Source organism: Impatiens glandulifera, chromosome 1 (assembly GCF_907164915.1).
Source record: "Impatiens glandulifera chromosome 1, dImpGla2.1, whole genome shotgun sequence".
Classification (NCBI taxonomy): Eukaryota; Viridiplantae; Streptophyta; class Magnoliopsida; order Ericales; family Balsaminaceae; genus Impatiens; species Impatiens glandulifera.
In genome coordinates, this window is record NC_061862.1 from 8,701,320 (window position 1) to 8,722,202 (window position 20,883).

The window sequence follows — 20,883 nt, forward strand, 5'->3', positions numbered from 1 at the left end:
TGAGAAAATCTTAATCATTTGCAAGGGGCTAGTCCTATTTATGAGGTGTTTGAAGAGGACAAAGTATTGAAAAGCATTGAAGCATTGAAAAGCATTGAAGCATTGAAAAGCATCGAAGCATTGAAAAGCATCGAAGAGCATTGCAAAGCATAGAGCAACCTTGGCAACGAAAAACGAGAATCGGAATTCCCGAGACAGATCAAATGAGGATAGATGAGGAGAATAACAATTCGATTGGAGGACTAGAATTTTATTCTTTGGCTCAAAGGAATGAAAAGAGTGGATTAACTTAAGGTCCCAAGTGTTTCCCAGTTTAAAATTTTCAGAGTTAAAGAGAACTCCGAACACAACACATTAAAATGAGTCATTTTCAAAAATAATTCCTCAAATCCTAAAAATTTCATATGATAGTCAAAAATATTATTAAAAGCTCACAGGAATCAAGTTTGGAATTTTCGGAGTTATGGAACCCTTGGTATGACACTGCAAAGATAGACATTTTTCCAAACGGGCCTTAAAAATTCCGAGGAAAATTATTTTTGAAGAAAATAATATTTTGGAGTTTTTGGGAAAATTTGGGGAAGTTTGAAAGTGGTTTGAATGTTAGAATCATCATTTTAAGGTGGTTTGTTAAAATTGGGAAACAAACAGGACCTAAGTTTATTTTATTTTATTTTATTATTTTTTTTTTGAAAGTTTTAAGTTAAAATAAAAGGAAAAGAAAATCCAGGGACTCGATTGAAAGGAAGTAAAAGCTTGAGGCCTATTTTAATTTCGAATTAATTTTTTTTAATTCGAAATTAAAATACAAAATACCTATTTAAAAATCAAAAAGGCCCAGGGGCCTCTTTGCAACTTCGAAAGAAGTTGGGGAATTAGGAAATAATAAAAGCTCTTCCCTCTCCGGCGACCCTCCATTCGTCCTCCGGCCAGGGGCGATTTCCGGCGTCCCTCGCAACCGAGACCGATTGTTGCTTGAAGACGACGCTTCGCGGGTCCATTTAGATCGCCTAGCCTTCATCTTCGTCTTTCCGTCGTTTAGAGTCCCTGATCAAGCAAATCCCGATCTCGAAGGGAAGGAAAGGAAATCGAGATTATCTCTCCAGGTTGCAGGACAGCCGGATATCCCCTGATGTCTTCTCTTCTTCTGGATTGCCCTAGCACCAGTTACGGTAGTTTGTCTCGTCGCATGGGACCCTGCTGCACCATGGGATCGTGCTCAAACTCTCACAGCCGAAGAACTAACCAAAGTATGACTGAGAAAACAGTGGCTTCTTTCTCTTGACTAATGTGATTTCACAATTTCAACAACAACAGACTAGGAATTCAAGGCAGAATCGACTCTAATTTAATTCTAAGTCTAGATTAAACCTAACCAACACTACCAACAGTTGATATTTAACCAATAGAGCATTCATTTCAGCAGGTAATCAATCAATAAATCAAACAACAGAAACTCAATCGGATTTTCAACGAACGAATGGCATCGGTGTGCAGAACCGATGCCTCAATCACATTGCGAGTATCTATATCAGTTTAGCGATTACCTGAATCAACGGGGAAGGACGGAATGAAAGGAGAAAACGAATTGACCGGAAACGCAGGAATCTTCAGCCGGAACCTGCTTCAGTAGTTCTTCGTTCTGTCTTCTCTTCAATGATACTATCTCTCGATCCTCCCACGCGACAAGCGAGGCTCGATTTCAAGGACGCTCTTGAGGAATTTTTCTGCTGCCAACTGTCGTCTAGCGCTTTAGTCCTATCCTCTCCTTTCGTCGACGGAACAGGGTCAATTCTCCAAGAACGAGATCGCCTTTTAGCTTTCTCGCAATGGAACTGGTTTTCCGATCTGATAACCGCTCCTCTCCTCAGATCAATTCTCCTCCAAGAACTGAAAAACTGCTCTCTTTCTCCCCCCAAAACTCACCAACTGAAAAACCCCTCCTTTTAATTTTATTACAGGGGTTCATTTGTAATTAGCCCAAAAGTTGAAGGGCACGCTTGGAAGAAAAGAAAAAAAATATATATTTTCCCTTTTTTTTTCTTTTCGTTTTACTCCTTTTCCATTTTTCTTTCTTTGCACCTTCACACTAAACGAATCACCCCGGTCGCGTTTTTGCTCAGAAAATTGTGAAAATTTTATGGTCAGTTCTTAACACCACGATCATGAATCTCCTTTTTGAATGAACCCAAACGGACCTTCTTATCCAAAGTTATGATATTTTAAAGCCACCCCTCCATTTCAATCTTTTCAATCCCGCGGTTTTCACTTTCATAACTTTAATAGCCCATAACTTTGTGCACAGAGCTTTCCCCACAATGAGGTTGGTACCATTGGAAAGGCAAGACTCTTGCCTACATCCCCAAGTTCTCCTTTGTTTACGAAATGGTCCGTGTTGGTCAAGAGACTAGCCTCACAAAAACGTGTCAGTTCACTCATCACCTTCGCTGCGGGCGACTTGGACTGAGCTTCAGGGAGAACTGGGGGAATTATTTGGTGTCGTTAGAAAGGTAATTCAAAGGGCTTTCCAACGGTAGATCATACACTGAAGATGGATCATTGGTGCAAAAGATATGATTTTTAGAAGTGCAACATAGCTTCAGCTAGCTCCCAGGATTTGAATTGGTAGTTTTTCCTTTTTTTTTGAGCATTTTCTGCACAAATTTGCAAACAATAACATTATACTCAAAATTCAAGATTTTTCAAAACGTACAACATGAACGTGTCACTGGTTGGGAAAATAAAGTTGTTATGAAATTCGACCTTTGGATCGTTATCTTTTAAGATTTACCGGGTCAGTTTTCCACGGGGTGATTCTATTTTTGTTTTCCCGGTTCAATAAACAAACATGAGTATTATTCCGGGCCGGGTTTTTCTATTAGGTATCTAGGGTGTAAAAATGGGGTGTCTACAGAATGCCCCTCTTGGACAGAGTTTGGAGGAAAAAAAAAGTCTTGTTTTCATAAAACGTGTGTCCAAGCCTGAACAAATAGGCGCCGCATTTTTATTTTCTTATTTTTACCCCGAGCTGAATGAATGAAAGGGAAAAGAAAGATACAACCTGACAGTGTTCTTCATTGGTTCTTCTCTTTTAGCCCTTTTCACATGTGAAGAAACCAGAAGTATGAGCCATGCAACGATCCTCGTGGCGTACCTGTAAGAGAGAATGAGACATTAGAACAAGTTTCGCATCAAAGCTTACATAGGAATTTTGGGAAGCAACATCTTGTCACGATCATATTCAATAATAGATCGTCATGAGTCATCTTTTCACAGCCGATCTCGTGTGAATTCTTGTCAAGTGAAAGTTCACAAGTACAAACCTGCAAAACAAGAGAAACACAATGATAAAGCCAATAGGCTGTCGGTTTAAGAATCAGTTAACAAGCCTCTATCGTATATCCTCATCAAGGAACCCTACAACTCAAAACGTAATCTCACAGGTTCACCGATTGACAACATAGTCGTTCGTTGAGACCTTCTAGAACCATGTACCCCTCCGAGGGTACTCTTTAACAAAGCAACACAACCCTTTTCTTCAAAGGATTGAGATCATCGAGTCTTAGATAGTCTCGATGAAGAAGGCAACATGCCAAAATCCGTGGAGGATCCTTGTGGCTTCAAACATTCATAAGAATTTTTTTTTGTTTTTTTTTTAATTTATATTTTTGTGAACACCGAAACGATGACACTCGCGACGATTAGGGATAGAGAAAACAATCGCCTCCCAAACTGCAAGAGCAGATCGGAGCAGGGGTTTTCTCCAATGAACGGCTATGAAGAAGTCAATCGCCCCTCCGACTGCAAGAGCAGATCGGAGTTTGGGTCTTCTCCAATTAATGGAAGCGAAGAAAACAATCGCCACCCCGGCTGCGAGAGCAAACCGGAGCATGGGTTTTCTCCGTTGAACGGCAATGAAGAAAACAATCGCCTCCCCGACTGCGAGAGCAGATCGGAGCAGGGGTTTTCTCCAATGAATGGCTATGAAGAAGTCAATCGCCCCTCCGACTGCAAGAGCATATCGGAGTTTGGGTCTTCTCCAATTAATGGAAGCGAAGAAAACAATCGCCACCCCGACTGCAAGAGCAAACCGGAGCATGGGTTTTCTCCGTCGAACGGCAATGAAGAAAACAATCGCCTCCCCAACTGCGAGAGCAGATCGGAGCAGGGGTTTTCTCCAATGAACGGCTATGAAGAAGTCAATCGCCCCTCCAACTGCAAGAGCAGATCGGAGTTTGGGTCTTCTCCAATTAATGGAAGCGAAGAAAACAATCGCCACCCCGGCTGCGAGAGCAAACCGGAGCATGGGTTTTCTCCGTTGAACGGCAATGAAGAAAACAATCGACTCCCCAACTGCGAGAGCAGATCGGAGCAGGGGTTTTCTCCAATGAACGGCTATGAAGAAGTCAATCGTCCCTCCGACTGCAAGAGCAGATCGGAGTTTGGGTCTTCTCCAATTAATGGAAGCGAAGAAAACAATCGCCACCCCGGCTGCGAGAGCAAACCGGAGCATGGGTTTTCTCCGTTGAACGGCAATGAAGAAAACAATCGCCTCCCCAACTGCGAGAGTAGATCGGAGCAGGGGTTTTCTCCAATGAACGACTATAAAGAAGTCAATCGCCCCTCCGACTACAAGAGCAGATCGGAGTTTGGGTCTCCTACAATTAATGATAGAGTCTCAGGGACAACAATGCGTAAACACCCCAAAAGATGGAGTTCACGGACAAGGGTAAAGAGAGCAACGTCTCATGACCATAAGAACAATCGAAGTGGGAGTTTCTCGAGTAAAGGAATTAGAACATCTGAATCGCAGAGACTAGGTTCTAAACCAAGGATTACAAAAGAAACACATAAAACGGAAGACTAGTATTAGCATGTAACTTTGAAAATGGCTCCAGCAAAGACTAGAGTATTCGGACCACATGAAGTGAAAGATAAGGACACAATCAGCACGTGGCTTGAAGATATGAATGCATGTTGTTGGTTTTTTTTTTAAAATGTCCCTAGTGAAGACGAGGGCATTTAACCTCTGTGATGCAAACACAATGAAGCAGCTTGCACGAGGCTTTGAAAATGTGAATGAATGTTTTTTTTTTTTTTTTGAAAAATGCCCCTAGTAAAGACTAGGGCATTTTACCTCTGTGATGCAAATACAATGAAGCAGCTTGCACAAGGCTTTGAAAATGTGAATGAATGTTTTTCTTTTTCTTTTTTTTTAAAAAATGTCCCTAGTGAAGACTAGGGCCTTTTATTAAAATGATGCATAAATAGTGAAAGAAGACTTCGATCTCTATGTCGCGTAGTTAGCTCTGGACCGAAACATTTTCAGCGAATAAGACTTGCGGAAGGTTCTGGACTGTTTCAACCAAGACGAAATCCAACTTTTTTTCTTTTCCTCCCAACGCAGAAAGATCTGACTGATAAAACCCCGCATTTTGCACAAACGATTTGTCGTGAAATGGTCATCAAGTGACCGAATTTCTGGCTCGGGGTAGGGCTTTGGTATTCATTTTTTTAGAACCACCTTGAGCCGAGTGTTTCAGAGTTTCATCTGCTTCCCTCACAACATTTTTTTTTAATATCATCGGTATATCTGACCGAATCGATACACTTAGCGAGATCGCTCAGCGGTGATTTCAAAGTCTCAACCTTTTGATGAATACTTTGCTCGTTGATTCCTTTTTTTAGTATCATCGGTATATCTGACTGAATCGATACGCCTAGCAAGGTTGCCCAGCGGTGATTTCAAAGTCTCAACCTTCTGATGAATACTTTGCTCATTGATTTTTTTTAGCATCATCAGTATATCTGACCGAATCGATACGCCTAGCAAGATCGCTCAGCGGTGATTTCAAGGTCTCAACCTTTTGATGAATACTTTGTTCCTTGATTTCTTTCTTTTGAGCATGTCTCTTTTCGCGAAGCCAGACAATTCTCCTAATCCACTCAGCTTTCAGGTTAGATTCGGGTTCTGTTATGTCTCAAAGGGTTTGAAAACAAAGATTTTTCAACAATCGCAAGGTATTTTTGAAGGCAGTTGACAGACCAGACTTCCATACGTGAGTCTTTTAGAAAGGTTTCGAAATCGCTTTTGGAAACAGTCCTCGGTTAAGAATTGGTCTTAACGCTTACTCATTTCATAATGTCCTTGTTGGTTCGTGACAATAGAGATCACTGTCTTCTTCACACTAAGGATAAAAATGTTTTGAAAGATTTTGACCGAACCTATTTGATAGGTTGCCTACCTATCCCCTGAGGATGGGGAATCAGGTCCAAAGGTAGTTCAATAGTTCTTCCTTCAATTCTGAGTGCAATGAATTGAAAGGAAAATGAAAGAAATTCTCTCAACGTGCTTGTTAACAGGTCCTCAACATGTTTTTTTTTTAGAAACTTGACCTTAACAATCACGTTGAAAGTTTTTTTTTCGTTTTTGTTTTTAAATGCATTTGCAAAAATGCCCCTAGTATAGAAACTAGGGGTTCGAAGACAATGTCATGAAATGCATGCTTGTATGCAAATGCAGAGAAAAGATGTTGAATTCATGATATGCATTTTCCGAAAATGCCTTTTGTAGAAAGCAAATGGGCTTAGGCGTTCACCTCATTTGGAACATCTTTGATAATCACGGAACACGTGAAATGAGAAAACCCCCATGATTTTTTCTTTTTGAAACAAATCAAAACCATGTCGTTGATTTCTTTATCTCAGGAATAGTATTTCTTGAGCGTGTCAAGATTAAAGGGTGATGAACACTCATCGCCATCGAGAGTGGCGAGGCGAACAGCTCCACCTGAAAAAATCTGCTTGATGATGAAAGGTCCCTCCCATGGCGGCTGAAATTTTTCTCTAGGGTCCTGTAGCTCTCGGGTCTTTCTAAGAACAAGGTCCCCTACAACAAGATGCCTAGGTTTAACCTTCTTGTTGAACGCCTTTGCCATGCGTTGTTGATAAGCTTGTGTCTTGCATAGGGCATCTAGCCTCCGGTCCTCCATGAGTGATAGTTGGTCGTATCTAGACTTCAACCAATCTTCCTCGATGACGTGGATCTCTAAAAGAACCCTGAGATTAGGCAATTCCAACTCAATGGGTTGAACTACCTCCATGCCATATACCAACGAATAAGGAGTTTCGCCTGTAGAGGTCTGAGCGGTGGTTCGGTAACCCCACAGAGCATAGGGTAGCTTCTCATGCCAATCCCTATATGTTTGTGTGGTTTTCTTCAAGATTGAGATCACATTCTTGTTAGCAGCCTCGACTGCCCCGTTGGTTTGCGGTCGATATGGTGAAGACTTATGATGCTCGATTTTGAATTCTCTTAAAAGTTCGAGCACATTACCTTGAAAGTGTCGTCCATTATCGGAAATCATCGAATGGGGAACCCCGTATCGACTAATGATATTATTGCGAATGAACTTGGCCACGTGGGAGGATTTGAGGATTTTGAATGAAGAAGCCTCAACCCACTTGGTAAAGTAATCGATAGCGACCAATATGAATTCATGGCCATTGGATGCGTGAGGGTGGATTTTCCCAATGATGTCGATTCCCCATGTAGAAAATGGCCATAGAGAAGTCATGTTATAGAGGAGAGAAGCGGGAGTATGCTTTAGATTAGCATAAATTTGACACTGGTGACACTTCTTGACGAACGCAATGCAATCCTGTTCCAAGTTCTGCCAAAAGTAGCATAGCCGAAGAACTTTCTTAGCAAGAGCCATGCCGTTCATGTGGGAACCGCAATTCCCAGCATGCACTTCTTCCATGATGGTAGTAGACTCCGCCTGATCTACACAAAGCATGTTTTGTCCATCAAAAGATCGTCGATAGAGACATCCCGCCACAACCACATAGCTAGTGGCAAACTGACGGAGAGCATGGCGCTCTTTCTTCTGAAAGTGGGCAGGGTATTCCCCCATTTCGATATATGATTGAATGGGCTCGAACCAAGGTTTGCTTGAGATACTAGCGTTAGCCACCACTAGTTTCTCATAGATGCGATTGCACCTCTTTTGAATTTTGAGTGGCTTGATCTTGATTCCTTCGGGAATCTGAGTCATTGCCGCGAGAGTTACAAGGGCGTCAGCGAAACGGTTCTGACTCCTTGGAGCATGGATGAAAACAACACTTTCGAATTTGGCGATTAAACGCATGAGAAAAGAATGATAAGGTTTAAGATTGTCGCCTTTGACTTGCCAATCCCCATTGACTTGTGAGATTACAAGATTCGAGTCTCCAATAACCTCCAATCTGCTAATCCTCTTCTCGCTAGCTAACTTGATCCCAGCAATGCATGCTTCGTACTCGGCCTCATTGTTGGTGACACTATAACTCAACTTAACAGAAGTAGGATTATACGTGCCAGCAGGATCGATCAAAAGGATACCAATGCCGTAACCCTGTCTGCCCGACGCACCATCGAACATTAACTTCCATGTTTCGGATTGAACACCCATGATCTCATCATCTGGAAAGACCATCTCTTCGTCATCGTCTCCAACGGTGATTGGTTGATCAGCTAGGAAATCAGCCACTATGCTCCCCTTGATTGACTTTTGCACGGTATATGTGATGTCATATTCTGAAATCATCATCATCCATTTAGCAAGACGCGGCGAAAGAAGAGTTCTTTGAAACAAGAAACGAATGGGATCGAGTCTTGACACTAGCTTGATTGGGTGGGCTTGCATGTAGTGGCGCAACCTCTTCGTTACCCAGGCTAGTGCCCAACAGACTTTTTCCACAGAAGAATAATTCAACTCGTAACCGGTCATCCTTTTGCTGAGGTAGTAGACAGCTACTTCCTCTTTGTTCTCGTTCTCTTGGGCCAATATGCTCCCCATGGATGACTCGATGATGGTGAGATAAAGAATCAAAGGGACTCCTGGCTTCGGAGACATGAGGATAGGAGGAGATTGCAAATAAGTTTTCACCTTATCAAAGGCGTGTTGACAAGCGTCACTCCAGATGAATCTTTGATCCTTCTTCAGAAGCTTGAAGAGAGGATCGCAAGTGGAAGTGAGTTTGCTGATGAAGCGACTAATGTACTGGATTTTCCCGAGAAATCCTCGAACCTCTCGCTCGTTCCGGGGTGTTGGCATGGCCGTGATGGCTGCAATTTTGCTAGGGTCGACTTCTATTCCTCTCCGAGTAATTAGAAATCCCAGCATCTTACCGGCAGTAACACCGAATGTGCATTTCTTTGGATTTAAACGAAGTTGGTATTTCCGAATACTTTGAAGGAACTTCTCTAGGTTTACAATGTGTCCCGCTCAATTCCTGGATTTCACAATCATATCATCGACGTAGACTTCAACTTCCTTGTGGATCATGTCGTGGAGAATAGTGGTGGCCGCCCTCTGATACGTGGCTCCAGCGTTCTTCAGCCCGAAAGGCATTATGCGGTAGCAGAAGGTGCCAACTTCAGTGATAAAAGTAGTCTTTTCTTTGTCCTCAGGCGCCATCAAAACTTGATTATAGCCTGAGAAACCATCCATGAATGATAAAAGCTCATGACCAGCCGCATGGTCAACCAACACGTCAATGTGTGGGAGTGGGAAATTATCTTTGGGGCTAGCTTTGTTGAGATCACGGTAGTCCACGCACACACGGACTTTTCCATCTTTCTTAGCCACGGGGACCACATTGGCGACCCATTCTGGATATTCGACAACATCTAAAAAGCCGGCTTCCAATTGTTTCTGCACCTCTTCCTTAATCTTGTCGACCATATCGGGTTTCATACGTCGGAGCTTCTGCTTGACGGGCTTGGCATCCGGGTACAACGGAATACGATGTTGGAAAATTTCAGGGTCAATGCCCGGCATGTCTTTATAGGACCATGCAAAGACGTCTTTGTTAAGCTTCAACAACTCAACTAGATGATGACACTCGTTTTCATCTAAGCTTTGGCCTATCAAGACAATTTGTGGATCCTCCCCCGAATTCAAATTGATTTCAATAGTTTCTTCCGCGGAAGAGACTTGGTTTTCAATTTCTAAAAATCGTTTCATTTCAAACGGAAAATCATTATCAACAAACATATCATTTGAATTCAAAGTAACATCATGCATTGCATTAAGATGGACATTAGAATCCTCAACAACAACATCCGACTCGGAAACGAAAGGAGAAGGAGGGTCAACTAGAGTTTTAACACGATTTGGGAGGGATGTAGAAAGAAAAGACGAAGCAGCGGAAAGAGACTCTTGCTTAGTGAACTTCTCAGATATAACTTCCTCAACTATGGTTTTCCCAGTGTCAAAGACACGCGCCCATGTGGACCTGGAGATCGACTTGGATGCGGGTGTAACCCCCTCATCATTGCTTGAATCATCCGAGTCATAAAAAATTAGTATGTCGGGGCTGGCCTCCATCGAGCAAGACCCTGTTGTACTCTTTGATCGCTCTCGACTTTTCGTGGACATCTCCGGTTCTCGGAAGAGCTCCTCGAGTCCTCCCATGTAGTCTGGCTCTTCTCTCTTGGACTGTCCACTAGATAGAATGAAAACATCAGGTTGGAGAACACAATCAGAGAATATCTCGAGTCCCGGAAAACACTTTCGTGCCACAGGGCAAAAGAAAGGTTTCGGGAACCCACAAAACAGTGTATTCTCGCCTGCCTTGACAAAGCGACCATTCAAAGATGTCTTAGACAAAGCAAGTGAATGATTATGTTTAGATTTTTGCTTTTGGGTACAGACGTACCCTAAACCCATTTTATTATTTTGACCCCATAAAGAAATAGGGGTCTTACTACCCGTCCCATATGGGCCTAAACCCATACCGGGAAAGTAGTTCATCTTATACATCATGTTTAAAATGGGTGGCCCAAAAATGCGATAATCCAGTTCAGGTAAAAAGGTACCTGAATCCTCGATCACGTTAACCTGAAACCCATTGAGCTCCACTTCTTGAGTGATATGCGACGAAGTCATTCCGACGGTGGTGCAGTTCTCCCCATTCACCACAATGGTTTGCCCCTGATGCATGAATTTCAGCTTTTGGTGCAACGTCGAAGCAACAGCTTTGGCCTGGTGCAACCAAGGCCTTCCGAGGATCAGATTGTAAGAGGGTTGTATATTAAGCACCACAAACTCTATCTCGAACGGGATATTAGATACTTTGATGATAGTTTTGAGGTTTCCCATGACTTCACGCTCAGAGCTATCAAAGCCTCGCACGCACAAGTCAGAGGGAAGAAGACGATTCTTTATGACTCCAATCCTTGCTAAGGTGCGCCAGGGGCAAATATTCAGGGCCGACCCATTATCAATCAAAGACATAGGTACAACATTCCCTTCAAGATAAATGGAAATGTATAGGGCTTTAGCATGACTAGGGCCCCAAGATGGGAGATCGGAGTCGTCAAAAGTGATAGTGTAGCACGACGCATGCGCAGACATCATAGCAACAACTTCCGCGGGGGTGGTATCGAAAGATACAGACTTCTTGCTTAATTCGGATAACAACGCCTGGCGATGATCTATAGAATACATCAACAGCTCCCAAAGAGAGATGTTAGCATTTGTTTTCTTGAGCTAAGCTAAGATGCTATTGGGAGGAGGGACTTGTGCAGTCGCATTTGTTGGCTTTCGGACGTCTTCTTCCTTTTCTGCTTCTTTCTGTTTGTTAGCATCCATGGCTTTCATGAAAGGAGCCCTGTAATCAACGCCAGACCTGGTGAGGTTGACGCTTGCATCCTCTCTCGGCAAGTTGTTATCCGTTGGTAGAACCACCCAAGGACGGGCGACTTTATCAGATCGGACGGGCTGTTTTTCAGATAGAGGAAACAAGGGTGAAGTAATAGCATCAGGGATATTAGATAATTTTGGCACCACTTCCCATGCACGAGGCCCTACCGTTGCAGAGATGACCGGGGTAGTTTTCTCAGCGGCGTAATCCCATGGGACAGCACTTGCGGCACTAACCTTCTTCTTCTTTTGCTTAGCATCAGATGACACCATCGCAATTTCCATAGGGTCAGCATGAATGAGGGAAAGAAGGAAATCAGCAGAGAATGAGTCTTCAAAAGTTTCGATGACATTGACCCCGTGATTAGGAAGAGGGTTTTTGACAACGTTAGGCTTAGCCATGATCCCTGCATCGATTAAGTCTTGTAATTTAGCTCTCAGGGTATAACAATGGTTTGTTTCGTGACCGTGGGCCTGATGGTATTCACAAAAGTCTTTTGGGTGTTTTCCAGCTATTTCCCTTCCGGGCCGAGGAGTCAACGGGGTGACGAGTTTCTGGGACATCATCACTTCTAGAGCTTTACTAAGAGGCATGCCTAGATCATCATATTGGCGAGGGGGAAAGGTATTGGTACGATTAGGCGCGTTGCGGGAAGTGTTCGCGGGATAGCGAGGCGGGGCAGGAGACACACGTTCTGTAGGACCTTCCATCTTCACTTCTGAGCTAGCCCAAGTGCCAGCCACATAATGGGTAGCAGGGGCCCTCGGTTTAGGCATGGGATATGATCGAGAAGGGGGGTAGGAAGCGACGGCTTTGTTCTTCAAGCGAGCATTCGATTGGTCCATGTTCTTGCCCGTTTTTATAAGAGTGACCATGCTGGTGAAGATGTGCGAGGCTAGTTCGCTGTTGTACACGTCATTTAGGTTTTCAAGCATGAGGTCGATCTGGGCCTGTTCCGAAGGCGGGGTGTCAATGTCGGACACCGCTGCCCTCCACCTATTGAGGAATGATTCAAACGTCTCCTTCTCGCCTTTCTTGATGTACTTTAGATCCCTTTCTGTGATCTCTTGAGAAATAAACATCTTGTACCTTTCCGCAAAGGCATCCCCCAGCTCTTTGACAGTTGTGCATCGTGAGATTCGGTTCCGCAGGTACCACCTTAATGCCTTCCCGGTCAAATATCGAGAGAATAGACGAAGCAGGGTTGGTGTGTCTAAGTGTAGAGGACCCATTGCATCAATGTAATTATCAAAGAACAGGGTTGGGTCTTCGGTTCCAGTGAATTTCCCGATATCCGGCAGTAGCAAGTCATGGGGAACGGTCCCCTTCTCGGCCTCGCGGAGGCCTTTCTCCCAGTCATGAACAATTTTTGGGACTCCCCCTTGAGAGATCTGGTTCAGTTGCACCTGCATCTTTTCCTGGGTGTCGGCGAGCTTGGACATCATAGCGTGGTACTTCGGCGGGTATTGAAAAGCGGCGGTATGATTCACAGCGGGAGCAACTCGAGTTTGTTTTTTACGGCAAGAAGAACTCTCTTTGTTGGTGGACAGCGAGGCACGGCTATGGTTGTCAGTGTCTTCATCATCAGTGTCTCCGTACCATGACGATTCTTCTTCTTTCTCCTCCTCAGAATGGGAACCATAACCTACAACAGAAGGATGACGAACGCGATTCGTGGCTCGAGTGTTTCCGTGACGCATACCATGGGGTTGCTCCTCCAGAGGGGTTGGATTCGTGGGGGGGAACGTCTCGTCGTGCACCCTGAGGTGAAGGAGCAACGGGTTGGGCTACCGTGGCTGAAGTAGGATGAGCTGTGGTTTTTAGCAAGTTAGCGCTGATGACGTCCACATTCTCAGAGAGTCGGGTGACCACCAACATCATGTTCTTCATCATATCACGCATGTCCTGCGACTCCGCAGCAGTAAGAGGTTGGGGACCCGAATCGGGAGTTTCAGCCAACTCGGGAATTGGGTTTGTAGACTTGGTGAATCGTCCAGTTGAAGGGTCTCTTCGAGGTGCCGTGGTGAATGAATAGAAGATCCTGATTGAACAAGCATTCGATTAAATTGCTTGTCCATGCTAGAAGTTCTATTTCGAAACAGATTCACATTTACGTACGAACACAATCGTCACCCCGTTTTTATCACATAGTTATATCAACATCGTGCAAATATGCTCAACATTCATCTTTTAAACATCGTGGTTGGCTTACAGCGTGGAGAATGCTGTAATAAAAAAGAAGTAAGATGAGAGAGACTAATGTATCTCAGTGCTTCAATCGATACATTTTGGGCACACATCCTTTCGGTGTAGTTAGCATCCTATAGATACTCCTTGACTACACGACTTCGAAGTAAAATGAGCGTTTGAGCCCGTTCATGTGCAAACAGTGTTTACGACAACGCTTCTGTTTGCACACCCCTTCAATTAAAAGCGTCGAGCTTTGTCGGGTTTTACCCCCATGCAATTTGAACAAGTAAGCAATCAAGCAAAATGTGAATGCAAGATTCACATTATTCACGGGTTCTCACACCCTCAAGCAAAATGTTGTGAAGTTATAAACGTAACATCCTTCGGAAATTTTATGGTAGTTTGGCCAACTACATGTTTTGAGCTAAACATCTTAGGTAATCCCCAGCAGAGTCGCCAGTTTTCTGTACGCGTTCATTTTCGTTCCCTTTCGATTTTTCTGGCGCGTGTGCCCATTTTTTATTTAATTGGCATACGCTCCCTTTTTTCGAATTGAATTGGCCCGTACAGGTTTTCGATTGGAGGACTAGAATTTTATTTTTTGGCTCAAAGGAATGAAAAGAGTGGATTAACTTAAGGTCCCAAGTGTTTCCCAGTTTAAAATTTTCAGAGTTAAAGAGAACTCCGAACACAACACATTAAAATGAGTCATTTTCAAAAATAATTCCTCAAATCCCAAAAATTTCATATGATAGTCAAAAATATTATTAAAAGCTCACAGGAATCAAGTTTGGAATTTTCAGAGTTATGGAACCCTTGGTATGACACTGCAAAGATAGACATTTTTCCAAACGGGCCTTAAAAATTCCGAGGAAAATTATTTTTGAAGAAAATAATATTTTGGAGTTTTTGGAAAAATTTGGGGAAGTTTGAAAGTGGTTTGAATGTTAGAATCATCATTTTAAGGTGGTTTGTTAAAATTGGGAAACAAACAGGACCTAAGTTTATTTTATTTTATTTTATTATTTTTTTTTTTTGAAAGTTTTAAGTTAAAATAAAAGGAAAAGAAAATCCAGGGACTCGATTGAAAGGAAGTAAAAGCTTGAGGCCTATTTTAATTTCGAATTAATTTTTTTTAATTCGAAATTAAAATACAAAATACCTATTTAAAAATCAAAAAGGCCCAGGGGCCTCTTTGCAACTTCGAAAGAAGTTGGGGAATTAGGAAATAATAAAAGCTCTTCCCTCTCCGGCGACCCTCCATTCGTCCTCCGGCCAGGGGCGATTTCCGGCGTCCCTCGCAACCGAGACCGATTGTTGCTTGAAGACGACGCTTCGCGGGTCCATTTAGATCGCCTAGCCTTCATCTTCGTCTTTCCGTCGTTTAGAGTCCCTGATCAAGAAAATCCCGATCTCGAAGGGAAGGAAAGGAAATCGAGATTATCTCTCCAGGTTGCAGGACAGCCGGATATCCCCTGATGTCTTCTCTTCTTCTGGATTGCCCTAGCACCAGTTACGGTAGTTTGTCTCGTCGCATGGGACCCTGCTGCACCATGGGATCGTGCTCAAACTCTCACAGCCGAAGAACTAACCAAAGTATGACTGAGAAAACAGTGGCTTCTTTCTCTTGACTAATGTGATTTCACAATTTCAACAACAACAGACTAGGAATTCAAGGCAGAATCGACTCTAATTTAATTCTAAGTCTAGATTAAACCTAACCAACACTACCAACAGTTGATATTTAACCAATAGAGCATTCATTTCAGCAGGTAATCAATCAATAAATCAAACAACAGAAACTCAATCGGATTTTCAACGAACGAATGGCATCGGTGTGCAGAACCGATGCCTCAATCACATTGCGAGTATCTATATCAGTTTAGCGATTACCTGAATCAACGGGGAAGGACGGAATGAAAGGAGAAAACGAATTGACCGGAAACGCAGGAATCTTCAGCCGGAACCTGCTTCAGTAGTTCTTCGTTCTGTCTTCTCTTCAATGATACTATCTCTCGATCCTCCCACGCGACAAGCGAGGCTCGATTTCAAGGACGCTCTTGAGGAATTTTTCTGCTGCCAACTGTCGTCTAGCGCTTTAGTCCTATCCTCTCCTTTCGTCGACGGAACAGGGTCAATTCTCCAAGAACGAGATCGCCTTTTAGCTTTCTCGCAATGGAACTGGTTTTCCGATCTGATAACCGCTCCTCTCCTCAGATCAATTCTCCTCCAAGAACTGAAAAACTGCTCTCTTTCTCCCCCCAAAACTCACCAACTGAAAAACCCCTCCTTTTAATTTTATTACAGGGGTTCATTTGTAATTAGCCCAAAAGTTGAAGGGCACGCTTGGAAGAAAAGAAAAAAATATATATTTTCCCTTTTTTTTTCTTTTCGTTTTACTCCTTTTCCATTTTTCTTTCTTTGCACCTTCACACTAAACGAATCACCCCGGTCGCGTTTTTGCTCAGAAAATTGTGAAAATTTTATGGTCAGTTCTTAACACCACGATCATGAATCTCCTTTTTGAATGAACCCAAACGGACTTTCTTATCCAAAGTTATGATATTTTAAAGCCACCCCTCCATTTCAATCTTTTCAATCTCGCGATTTTCACTTTCATAACTTTAATAGCCCATAACTTTGTGCACAGAGCTTTCCCCACAATGAGGTTGGTACCATTGGAAAGGAAAGACTCTTTCCTACATCCCCATGTTCTCCTTTGTTTACGAAATGGTCCGTGTTGGTCAAGAGACTAGCCTCACAAAAACGTGTCAGTTCACGCATCACCTTCGCTGCGGGCGACTTGGACTGAGCTTCAGGGAGAACTGGGGAAAGTATTTGGTGTCGTTAGAAAGGTAATTCAAAGGGCTTTCCAACGGTAGATCATACACTGAAGATGGATCATTGGTGCAAAAGATATGATTTTTAGAAGTGCAACATAGCTTCAGCTAGCTCCCAGGATTTGAATTGGTAGTTTTTCCTTCTTTTTGAGCATTTTCTGCACAAATTTGCAAACAATAACATTATACTCAAAGTTCAAGATTTTTCAAAACGTACAACATGAACGTGTCACTGGTTGGGAAAACAAAGTTGTTATGAAATTTGACCTTTGGATCGTTATCTTTTAAGCTTTACCGGGTCAGTTTTCCACGGGGTGATTCTATTTTTGTTTTACCGGTTCAATAAACAAACATGAGTATTATTCCGGGCCAGGTTTTTCTATTAGGTATCTAGGGTGTAAAAATGGGGTGTCTACAGACATATCAAGAGACCTCAAGATCTTAGGAAAAGTTCTAAGTATGTACTCGTCTATGTATGTTTGATGTAAAGTAAACGGATACAAATTTTGTACAGAAAAACACGACGAAGGTTTGACCACTCAAAATAGTGGGGTGGTTGTTGAGGGGTACAACGGGTCTGAAACTATGTCATACTACGGAGTTTTAACGGATATAATCGAAGTACAATACTTTTCTCACAAACGAGTTGTTTTATTCAAGTGTAAGTGGTTTGATACACACTCGGGGGAACTAAGAGTGAAAGTGGATAAATATGGGTTCGTAAGTTTAAATGTAAACCGAATTTTGAAAACCCAAAGTCAAGACCCGTATATATTGGCGATTCAAGCGAAACAAGTATTCTACGCCCCTGATATGTCAGCCCGACCCGGTTGGAAGATTGTGACAAAAATAAAACCGCGGTTTACAAACATATAGTTCAGATTAATTATGTTTTTTACTTTATATTCATTCTTATTACTACTTTATTTCAATTATTCACTCATTTTTATTAATGCTGTGCATTAAGAATGTCTGAAGGTCCTAAAACAACTTGGAAGAGTATGAGGAAGACACCCAAGAAATTGGATAAAAGCTACCAAAACCTACTTGCCCAATCCGAGTCCTTAAAGCTCCGAGGATCATCTTCTAGAGACCAACCACCTATTGCTGTGGTCCTGATAGCTACTGCTCCCCCAACAGACGAGGATGTTGAGGCTTCGGAGCTCCAAGAGTTTATAGAGAGCACGTTTGTTGATATGGTGGATGACGATGAGGCTGAAGACGAGGGTCTCGAGGAGCATATCGAGGAGGATGACGAGGAGGAGCACGGTTCCACTCTCGACCCATCATCGACCGGTAACTCGTTTACAAATTAGTTAGTGTTTCAATTGATTGACATATCTAATTATGATTTTGATAATTTTGAAGAATCTTCTGCCCGCAAGAGACGGGGGAAGAACAAAAATATTGCGCTGTCTAAGAGGGTAGCGGGGACAAGGATTCCTCTTACGTTTAGAGAGAAGAATGGGAGGCCAGACGGTACAGACGTGGGAAGAACACGGTGGTCTAGACACGTGGTGTCGATTATCCAGGACCCCGCAGCCGTCTCACACCGTCTTCTAAAGTGGAAGGCTTTAAGTGCAGACCAATTGGATTCACTATGGACTGCTATCAAGGTAATACTTATTACTTGATTATACATTACGTCATTAAATAATTATTTTTAACATTTGAATGTTATTTTTTTCAGGATCCGTTCGAAGCTACTAATGGTGATATTGAGTCTTTTCGAAAGACCGGATTGGGACACGCCAATCAGATATGGGATAGATGGCGGTCAGATTTGAACAAGACATATATCTGCGTCCACAAAGGAGACGAGGCGGCGGTACTGGCTAATCCTCCACCAGACTACGATCGAGATGATTGGGAGTTTGTGTGTCGCAACCATTTCTTCACAGAAAAATTTAAGGTACGGTTTCATAATTCAAATAAAAGTTGATATTAATTAATCTAACTTCATTTTTTATTTCAAATACAGAAACACAGTCGTACAAATATTATTAATAGGAATAAGCTGAAATTTCCACATCGAACGGGAAGTAGACCGTTTGCACAAATTGAAGAAGAGTTGGTAAGTACATTATTTGTAATAACTTAATCTAAAGATTGTTATTAATTATATAAATCATTTATTTGAACAGGCGATTGAAATGGGACGGGCACCGTCTGTCATTGAAGTATTCAAGAGGACCCGTACCCCCAAAACCGACAAAAGAAAACCCAACACCCGTCCTGGACGAACACGTGCAAGAGAAAATTGTAAGTGAATTGAATATGCCTAGTTTTTTATTATAGAAATGATATTTTATTTCAATTGTGCAGGTTGAGATGGAGGAGGTTGTTAGTAATGAACCGGGGATATCGGATTTCGAATTGACAGAGAGGGTGTTCGGACAACAAAAACACGGGGTAGTATTCGGAATGGGATCAGGCGTCCGACCCACACACTTTCGCGAGGATCGTCGAAGTGGAAACAGTTCACAGAGAAACAATGAACGATTGTTAGAAGAGAATAAATTATGAAGCTCAAGCTGGAGGAACTGGAGAAGAGGGATGAAGAAAGAAGGCGCAAAATGGAAGAAATGCAAGCGGAAAAGGTTGAAATTGTGACAAGAATGGAGAGGGAGAAGTTAGAGATGAACGCAAGAATGGAGAGAATCGAATTGTATATGAGGCAACAATCACCTCCTCCCCCACAAGCTAAGGTTGTTTCGATTCAAAACATGTTTTCATTAGTAGTTGTGTCAATTTAAATTTATAACAGATTGTTCGGATTATTAGTTTGGTTGCGAATTTTGTAATGATAATGATCATTTAATGTGATCGTTTAATGTATGTGGCATTTATTTTATTATTGATATATTGGTTTGGTTGAAAAGGTTTTGGTTGCGAGCAAAATAATCCGCACATTTTTAAAAATTTACGGGAAAAAACCGAAAGTAATATTGAAATCTCTCGGTTTTTCTTCAAATGAAAAAACCGAGTGATATTAGAAAACTCTCGGTTTTTCCATTTGAAGAAAACCGAGAGTTATATGAAAACTCTCGGTTTTTCCACAAAGAGAAAAACCGAAAGTTTTCATATAACTCTCGGTTTTCTCCATTTGAAGAAAACCGAAAGTTTTCATAAAACTCTCGGTTTTTCCACAAAGAGAAAAAACAAAAGTTTTTCAATTACCTTTCGGTTTTACTTTAGGGTATCTAAACCGAAAACTCTACGATATCTCTCGGTAAATACCCAATTGTTTTTAACGAAAGAGTCAATACCGAGGGATGGCGAGAGTTACTAAAACCTTCGGTAATGTGTCTATACCGAAAGTTATAAGGTCAAAACCGAGAGTTTTTACTCTTGGTTTTGACCCCTTTTTCACCAGTGGCACTCTTCGGAGTCTATCCCTAAAGTCCACAACCTGAATAGACACTTATCTGTGTGGGTAGGATCTTCTAGAGCTCGTCTTAAAAGTCTAGTCCCAATAGAACCCCAACACATATTTTTGGCATCAGACCACCAGAGCTCAACCTGGCTAGCCTTCTGCTCAGATCCATTCAGTCTATAACTCTTTGTCCACAAAAACGTATTATACTTTTGAAAAATAGAACTTACCTTTGAAACAGATCATGCATTTGAAAACAAAATATACTTTGTAAAACAGATTATAAACAAGTGTGGGTTTCTAAAGATGAGTTGAGAAAAGAGCTTGCCTTATAAGATGATCTTGCTGCTATGTTATGATCCTACTCCTAAAGGTGCTATGGTCTTGCTTCTAAAAGTGTGTCTCTGGTTTTCTTAGTAGAGAGATGGTGGAAAAGAATAAAATGAAGGAAGGGGTGCCCTACATATAGTACTAAAAGAAGGTTGGTCACCTAATTGTCATCAGCTGGGTTTAATAATATAATAATACAAAGGGTTGGTCACCTGCTTGTCTTAGGCATGGGCTAACAAAAGATGGTTGGTCATCTACTTGTCATCACTTGGGTTTAATAATATAATAATACAAAGGGCTGATCACCTTCTTGTCATTACTTGGGTTTAATAATATAATAATACAAAGGGCTGGTCACCTGCTTGTCTTAGGCATGGGCTAACAAAAGATGGTTGATCACCTGCTTGTCATCACTTGGTTTAATAATATAATAATACAAAGGGCTGGTCACCTGCT

General features: G+C 42.1%; 1 pseudogene; it reads right to left on the bottom strand.

Annotated features, from left to right (window-relative positions):
• Positions 1-6,704: 6,704 nt before the first annotated feature.
• On the bottom strand, positions 6,705-9,760 carry LOC124939492 (annotated as a pseudogene).
• Between the last annotated feature and the right edge of the window lie 11,123 nt (positions 9,761-20,883).